This window comes from Rhinoderma darwinii, chromosome 2 (genome assembly GCF_050947455.1).
Source record: "Rhinoderma darwinii isolate aRhiDar2 chromosome 2, aRhiDar2.hap1, whole genome shotgun sequence".
In the NCBI taxonomy this organism is placed as follows: domain Eukaryota; kingdom Metazoa; phylum Chordata; class Amphibia; order Anura; family Rhinodermatidae; genus Rhinoderma; species Rhinoderma darwinii.
Window position 1 is genome coordinate 343,703,326 of NC_134688.1, and position 9,274 is coordinate 343,712,599.

A 9,274-nucleotide genomic window follows, 5' to 3' on the forward strand; every position below is an offset into this window, starting at 1 on the left:
AATTTCTATTCCATTGTTGCATGTAGTACTCTTAACCACTGACCTGTCTTTTTGTGTTTAATTTCTTATACAGAGGTAGAGCACACCCATGTAACAACCAGGCTATTCCACCATGTGAAAACTAAAGGAGCCTTGGGTGTTGCCTTCACCGTCTTTGGAACATCTTTCCTTTTTATTAATTCACATCTGAGATGTAAGTATTTACAATATTAATATATGACCATGTACAGTTTTACTTTGTATAAAATTGCTGCTATTTGATAATTAACTGAAATATATGGGATGATATCAAGAGATCTGTACTAATAATGTTTTGGTAAAAATAAAAGGTTTGTTCCAGTTTGATCAAACTTTTTCTAATCTATCAATCTCATTCTATGTTGTGAGTGGCCAGTAATACAGATACACGCAGGTAGAATTAGTGCAGGAGGGGGTGGCGGCGGCTGGTTTCAGTTGCGCCGCCTCCCCCTCTGAGAGGCAGCAGGGCGGACGGTGCGGCCGTATAATCCCTCACACCCACCCCTCCTCTCCATTAGCGGCGGTGGCGCGCTGCAATGTGTTTTTTTGAAAATAATATGCGATTGGGGCCGCCCATATGATCATCCGCCACTGCTAATATGTATTTTTTTGTTGGCAGTTGGGGCAGTCAACAAGAGGATCCAGGACTATAAAACCATTACTGAGGGTCTCCGTCTGCCTCAAATTATTCCGGAAAGAATCAACTCCAATGCCTGTGAGTATTACTTATGTGGTTGAACCTATGGATCCTTTTATCTCTCTATTTGTCTCCGTTGAGTCTAATGCAGTCATGTGCTATAATTTTTTTATTTATTTTTATTCTACAGTGGACGTCACCAGCCGCTTTGATCGGGTGTTTTGGTTTGGAGACCTCAATTTTCAACTTAAAGAGGACAGAAAAAATGTGGAATCTCTTCTGCAGAAGATCGAAGGAAAAGATATGTCCAGTCTCCTCAAACACGACCATCTGAATGAAGCCAAGAACAATGGTATATTTACTAGTAGACAGATCTCTATCACTCCTCAACCTTCATTAAAGGGGTTCTCCACCTTCTGACAACTGATCACCTATCCACCGGATAGGTCATCAGTATATCATCGGTGCGGGTCCGACACCTGGACGCTGCACCGTTAAGCTGCTCCAGTGGCCTGCGGGCACCGGATGTTATGCCACACAATGCTATGTACGGAGCCGGTAGCAGTTGGCTCCTTACATAGCATAGCTGCCATGATGCATAACTGCAGGTCTGCCTCCTATTCACTTGAATAGGAGCAGAGTTGCAGTACTGCAGCTCGGCTGCAATTCCGTGGCCGGCGCCAACTGCATCCGGCATGTACGTCCGGTGCTCAAAGGCACCGGACCAGCTGATTAGTGCAGGGTCCGGGTGTCGGACCACCACAGATCATGTACTAATGACCTATCTGGTGAGTATGTCATTAGTTGTTAGAAGTTGGAAAACCCCTTTAATACCACAACCACTTCCACAGATTAATACAAATCACTGACATGATGGTTGATATGTTCCCCAAATTCTTATATAGTGCTAAAATTATCAATTGCTCCTTTTTTTTTTTAATACTGACTACTTTTTTTTCTTTCAACTTAAGGGTCCATATTTCTAGGGTTCAAGGAGCACACCATTGATTTCCTTCCTACATATAAGTTTGACATTGGCACAGACACCTATGATACATCAGCAAAGCAGAGAATTCCATCATATACGGTAAGATATCTTATTTCCAGGTCTACAGAGCTTGAGAGACAATAGAATCCATGGGCCAGAACACCCATTATATAATGAATCCCCTCCCCCAATGTAATGAATTGTTATTTTTATAGCTGGAAGAGTAATTTCTTATGAACAAAGCTTTCAGTTAATTTTACTTTTATGTAGTGAGTTTGTCATCACAGTTTCCCAGTGTAATATGTCGTTGCCCAGTATGGGTCAAGGATACTTATTTAATGAAATCTGTGTGACCAAGTCAAACCTAAAATGCAATAAAGTCTCAATATTTTGCAATATAAATAAAGTAGGCCCAACATTTAGGTCTGTGTTGTTTTGCAGTTTAATAATCTATTATAATATGATTTCACTAATGATATTTGTTATTTTCATGACCTCTACAGGACAGGGTGTTGTTTAAAAGCCAATGTGAGGGAGATGTGCGAGTCCTGAGATACGACTCTTGCCCTGTTTTGAAGACCTCAGACCACCGACCTGTTTTTGGCATCTTTGAAGTAAAGATCAGGCCCGGTTCAGATGAGTAAGTCATGTTTTCCTCCATGTTGTTGGTATGATACTTTCAGTAGCCGTCATTACTACATGGTCCTTATAGCCAGAGCTCACACTTTGGGGCAGGTGGCTGTACACCTTGGTGACAGTACTGGAGGATTATAGGATGTGAAACTAAGCAAAGTGTGGTTACCTGCTAACATTATCATATGTCTTACATAAATATATTTCTCATTCCAGCATCCCCTTGGCTGGTGGACGCTTTGATCGTAAAATCTATGTAACGGGCATTAGGAGGAAAGGACAAAAAAAGTAGCTGCATCTGTTCATGTCCTTACAGGTAAGAGCTTTGTAGTTGTCTATTATGTTTGCGGTGAAAATGTTCTTCCATCTCTTAGGTTTTCCTCTGTATCTGTAATTTATTTTATCAACTAATTTAACTAAAGTGTAAATAAGTATTTTCAATCTTAAAATTCCAACTCCTTGTATTTAGACACGTTTTCATTTCTGAATGAAGGTTGTGGGCTTTGGGGAACAACTTCCCCAACTGTAAGCATGTATGTAGTATAGTACAATGAGTTTCCTAAAGGAACCGGTCATCTGAATGGATGGAACAACTGGATTTTATGATGCATTAGCTTCTAAGCAAAAATGATGGATACAAGAAACATTGCTATTGATGGAAGACATTACTTGGCATCTTGCAGGACTCCTAAGGAACAGTTACAATCTCCGGGGCATAAAACATCGGAATATTAGAAAGTTCCGGTAACATGCTGAAGAGCACAGCTCTAGTATTCGGCACACAGACAAATATGATTCAAAACTTCTTTCGTTTTATTTGTATTGTATTCAAATGCCATGGGCGGAGTGCAACGTTTCGGTCCTAGAAGACCTTCGTCAGGCACTGGAACCCTGTTGGCGTGGATGTATCCTGCTGATGAGCACTGCTGTTCTTATCGCGGCTTACCGCTCGTTTTTGGCGCGGTAAGCCGCGATATGAACAGCAGTGCTCATCAGCAGGATACATCCACGCCAACAGGGTTCCAGTGCCTGACGAAGGTCTTCTAGGACCGAAACGTTGCACTCCGCCCATGGCATTTGAATACAATACAAATAAAACAAAAGAAGTTTTGAATCATATTTGTCTGTGTGCCGAATACTTCTCTACATACGATTGGGTTGGGACCCTATTCGTGCACCTCCTATAGGTCTTGTGCACTCTGAACCAATACCGAGCACAGCTCTAGGTCAGACCCACTGCTTGCATCAACCATCTTCAAGGTTTGTAGTGTGACGCCAAGGATCAATTATGAAATTTATTTACCTCAAATCACCTTAAAAAGTCTTCTAGATTTTGTGTCTGCTAAGAAACACACATTATAGAACATTAATAGCAAATATTTGTCTTGCAGCATAAACATCAATTCCGCAGTACATCTGGCGAGAATAGCGCTCCCTGTCACCGGAGGAGCCACCATCAATGCTGATAGAAAGGTAAGTTCCTCTGGATGTGTCCCCTCTCTATATTTATCAAGCAGCCTGAATGATCAATATTTAATAGGGTTGTGTGCTTCTCCCCCCAGAACAAGTCAGCAGATATCAACAGAACATCAACACCAATAACAACCAAGGGCAGAATCCGCCATCTTACAAGAATTCCAATGGCGAGACTTAACATTTCTACAACATCTGTCACAGAAGAGACATCAATGTGGTCACCAGGGCATCAATATCACCCAGAAGACCAGGTTCAGAACAGGACAATATGTCATCTCTTCTTGTGTCTGTCGAATCCAGATTTTCCACCCCTAACTGATACTACAGTATATACTGTGACATATTCCGTAGTTTTTGCTGGATCTTGTATTACCGTCATCTTTACCATTATATATTTTGATCCACAAAAACCTTAAATAAATCATTAACATCAATCCATAAGTGTGACTGGTAATTGTTATGTGCGCGGCTGCAACTTACACAATACAGAGTGTATGGAACGTGCCGCCATATGTACTGGATTATATACTTTAGGACAAAGAGTGCTAGGAGATGTAAAACATTGATATATTTGATAGTTGCTTAACCACTTAAGGACGCAGCCTAGTTCGGGACTTAGGGCTCAGAGCCCATTTTTCAAATCTGACATATTTAACTTTATGTGGTAATAATGTCGAAATGCTTAAACCTATCCAAGCGATTCTGAGAATGTTTTCTCGTGAGACATTGGGCTTTATGTTAGCTGTAAAATGTTGTTGATATGTTCAGTGTTTATTAATGAAAAATTGCAAAATTTAGAGAAAATGTAGAAAAAATAGAATTTTTCTAAAGTAAAAAATGCATCTGCTTGTAAAACAGATGGTTATACCAACCAAAATATTTACTAGTTCACATTTCCCATAATTCTACTTTAGATTGGCATGATTTTTTGAACATAAACAGCAATTTCTCATATTTTTAAGAAAATTTCAAAAGCCTTTTTTTTAAGGTACCTGTTCAGTTCTGAAGTGGCTTTGAGGCACCTATGTATTAGAAACACCCACAAAACTTCCCGTTTTAAAAACTAGACCCCTCAAAGTATTCAAAACAGCATTTAGAAAGTTTTTTTTAACCCTTTAGGCATTTCACAGGAATTAAAGCAAAGTGGAGGTGAAATTTGCAAATTTCATTTTTCTTGCTGAATTTAATTTTATTCTATTTTTTTCTGTAACACAGGTTTTACCAGAGAAACACTACTAAATATGTATTTTACAGATTCTGCCGTTTTTAGAAATGTCCCACATGTGGCTCTAGTGTGCTCTTGGACTAAAACACAAGCCCCAGAAGCAAAGAAGCACCTAGTGCATTTTGGGGCCTCATTTTTATTAGAATATATTTTAGGCAGCATGCCAGGTTTGAAGAGGTGTTTAGGTGCCAAAAAAGTAGGAATCCCTCAAAAGTGACCCCATTTTGGAAACTGCACCCCTCAAGGAATTCATTTATGGTTGTTGTTACCATTTTGACCCCACAGTTTTTTCACAGAGCGTCTTTGAATTGGGCTGTGAAATTAAAAAGATGAAATGTTTTCCAATAAGATGTAATTTTTGATCAAAATTTCTTATTTTCGCATGGAAAATGCCCCATTTTGTTGCCCAATTTGTCCTGAGTGCGGTAATATCCCATTTGTGGTGATAAACTGCCGTTTGGGCCCATGGGAGGTCTCAGAAGGAAAGAAGCGCTATGTGTTCTTTGGAGTCCAGATTTTGCTGGATTGGTTTTCGGGTGCCATGTCGAATTTGCAGAGCCCCAGAGGTATCAAAGCAATGGAAACCCACCAGAAGTGACCCCATTTTGGAAACTAAACCCCTCAAGGAATTCATTTATGGGTGTTGTGACCATTTAGACCCCACAGTTTATTCTCAGAATTTATTTGAAATGGGCTGTGAATTAAAAAAAATGTGTGATAAACTGGGCCCATGGGAGGGCTAAGAAGGAAAGGACCACCATTTGGCCTACTGGGGATTTTCTGGTACTAAGTCATGTATGCAGAAGCCCCTGAGGTACCAGTACAGTTGAAACCCCCGAGAAGTGACCCCGTTTTAAAAACTACACCCCTTAAGGCATTCATCTAGAGGTGTAGTGAGCATTTTGACCCCACAGGTATTGTGTAAAAGATAATGCGCAGCAGATAGTGCAGAGTGAGATTTGCAATTTTCTATACATATATGCCATTTCAGTGTCCGATATATTGTGCCCAGCATGCGCCACCGGAGACATACATCCCATAAACAGTAATGTGGGTTCTCACGGGTACAGCAATACCCTACATGTGGATGTTGACAGCTGCCTGGGCAGACAGCAGGGCCCAGAGTGTAAAGATGAGGGGGATAAGCTGTGCGGAGTGCATCATGGTAAGTAAAACTGGGGTAGATTGAAAATCAAGGGATGTATGATACATTTTAAAACACTTTCATACAGAGCCCTGGTTTTTCGGGACACGTGTCATATTGATATATTGTGTCTTACCCTATCCCCCTCTTATAGCATACTTTGCACTTCTTTTGACTTTTTCCCTTCTTGCCAGTTTGGGGAACTCCTCCTGGAAAGTATTGCCCTGGTACGATGTGTGTTGCCTTGCTTCCAGAAGTACTTGGTGCCCCCCTTCATGGTCCCTAAAGATTAGGTTCTTGATAACCACCTCTTGAAATTCCAGGAAAGTTCCCATCTGGCCTTTACATCGATGTAGTAGGTACGCATTAAACAATGCAATCTGAATGATGTGCACGGCCAGCTTCTTATACCACACCGCATGGCGCTGTAGGGCTTCAGGACTTGATCTGACAAGTCCACCCCTCCCATGCACCTATTGTAGTCCAGGATGCAGTCTGGTTTGGGGTTCTCTGTACTGGTACCTCGTACAGGTACATGGGCACTGGTATGGCCATGTATTGTTGTCAATACAACGACATCTCTCTTGTCCTTGTACTTAACACACAATATGTTGCTGCTAGAATGTGCCCTGCTTCCACCCCTTCTTGTTTGCCCAAGCAGTGTCTTAGGGAGGTGTAATGTCAGGATAGGGAGACAGACAGGTGAGCCCTAATCTATCCGCCACTCAGACCCTGCCTACTTTCACAGCCCGTCCTAGGCGACGGTGTACAAATGGGCGACGGTCCATATGCTCAATATGTGCACGACAGACAAACAAGACAAGGGTACACAAAAGCAAAGGGAAGTGGGGCAGTTGTCCACGGCAAAACCGTGAGCAACAGAGTAGTGGATGAGCCGAGTCAAACCAGGAGTGTACGTGTTAACAAATGCAGAGCAGGAGAATAGTCAGTCAAGCCAGGGTCAATATGAAGCAGAGGTCAATGGTAACAGCAGAAACAGCAGAGCCAGGAAACAAGAGAATCACAGGCAAAGGACAAGCATCAAATGAAGTTATAAGTAGACCAAGGGCGGGAGCTAGAACCGTCTGGCCAGGCTGCGATAGGCTCTCCCACTCCTCAGCCTACCAGCCTGAGTGGTAGCAGATCGAGTCACTCTAGCAGACCTAGACACAGATGCAGGCTTATTAACCACGGGCATTGACACAGAAGCTGTGTCAGGCAAATCCTTCACAGGAGGCCTCTCCGATTTCTTCTAGCAGTGCCGCATGCCACAGTACTTCTGGAAGCGAGGCACTTGAAGAGTAGGACGCTGGTATAAAAATTATCCAGTTAGAGGTGGTAAACCTGGTCCAGCAGTGGGTGCACCAAATCCCACCCAATTTTTGCGTTAACTCCCAGTAAGGGGGGGCATTCTAAGGGCTGAATACTGCTGTCCTTGTAAGTATACCCTGATGCACTCTCGCACAACTTATACATCTTCACGCCATACCTTGCCCTCTTACACGGCAGGTACTGGTGGAATTGAAGCCTCCTGTTAGGGATCTGCCAGGTACTTCATCTAGCTATACTCCTGGGATTAATCAATCCACACCTGAGGCCAGACCTGCTCGACTGACACCATCTCCCACCAACCAGGGTGGCAGGCTCAGGAGTGGGAGAGCCTATCGCGGCCTGGTCTCTCGGAGTTAGCTCCGCCCCCTGCCCTTTATTACCTGCCCTGTGCTCTCCCTCAGTGCTTGTAATTCTTTTGGATTCCTGGCCCCACTGCTGCTTGCTCCAGCCTGCTTCTGCCGTGCTTCTGCCTTGCTGCAGTTCTGCTTTACCTGCTTGCTTGCCCTGGCTTGCTTCTGTCTCCGTGCCTGCTCGGGTGTACTCACTTCGTCCTGGTCCTGACTGTTCGTTCGCCGCCCCGTTTCCTCGTGGCGTTCCGTGGCTACTGCCCCTTCCCTTGCGTGTTCCCTGTTTGTCTTCCTGTGCACTTAGCCAGCGTAGGGACCGCCGCCCAGTTGTACCTCGTCGCCTAGGGCGGGTCGTTGCAAGTAGGCAGGGACAGGGCGGTGGGTAGATTAGGGCTCACTTTCCCTTCACCTCCTTCCTGCCATTACATAATTACAAGCCCTTACCTAGTCTACCATTTCTCCTACGCTGACGCTATCATGGACCCCCTTGAGACCCTGACCCAGCAGATGCAGGGCCTCTCCCTACAGGTCCAGGCCCTGGCCCAAAGAGTCAATCAGGGTGACGCTGCTTTAGTAGTACCCCTCACCTCACCTCTAGAACCCGACCTCAAGTTACCTGACCGGTTTTCAGGGGACCGTAAGACGTTTCTCTCCTTCCGGGAGAGTTGCAGACTGTATTTCCGCCTAAAGCCCCACTCCTCAGGTTCCGAGAACCAGCGGGTGGGTATCATCATATCCCGACTCCAGGAAGGGCCCCAAGAGTGGGCCTTCTCCTTGGCTCCTGACGCCCCTGAACTTTCCTCTGTTGATCGTTTTTTCTCTGCCCTCGGACTCATTTACGACGAGACTGACAGGACTGCTTTAGCCGAGAGTCAGCTGGTGACCTTACGTCAGGGTAGGAGACCGGTTGAGGAATACTGTTCTGATTTTAGGAAGTGGTGCGTAGCTTCTCAGTGGAACGATCCGGCCCTAAGGTGCCAGTTTAGGTTAGGATTATCTGACGCCCTGAAGGATCTGCTGGTTAGCTACCCCTCGCCTGACTCCCTTGACCAGGTTATGGCCCTAGCAGTACGACTTGACCGACGTCTCAGGGAACGTCAGCTAGAACGCTTCAGTGTGCTCCCCTCTGACTTTTCTGCGATTCCCCCCGAGGTCCCGTCTCCTCGCCCCTCCACGGAGGACTCGGAGGTACCTATGCAACTCGGGGCCTCCATGTCCCCTCGACAACGTAGAGAGTTTCGCAGAATGAATGGTCTCTGCTTCTACTGTGGGGACGACAAGCATCTACTGAACACCTGTCCCAGGCGCAAGAATAAGAAGCCGGAAAACTTCCGCGCCTAAGTGATCATCGGGGAGGTCACTTGGGCGCACAGGTATTTCCCGTTAATGTGAAACGCAATAAAATTTTGCTTCCCTTTCAGGTCTCGTTTGCTGGCCGGTCTGCCACGGGCAGTGCTTTCGTGGATTCTGGCTC

General features: G+C 44.6%; 1 long non-coding RNA gene across 1 annotated transcript; it reads left to right on the top strand.

Moving 5' to 3' along the window:
* The first annotated feature begins 3,665 nt into the window (after positions 1-3,665).
* Positions 3,666-4,186, top strand: LOC142741298 (uncharacterized). Its single transcript, XR_012881071.1, has 2 exons — positions 3,666-3,749; positions 3,839-4,186. It is a non-coding gene; the product is annotated as an uncharacterized LOC142741298 (long non-coding RNA).
* Positions 4,187-9,274: the final 5,088 nt, after the last annotated feature.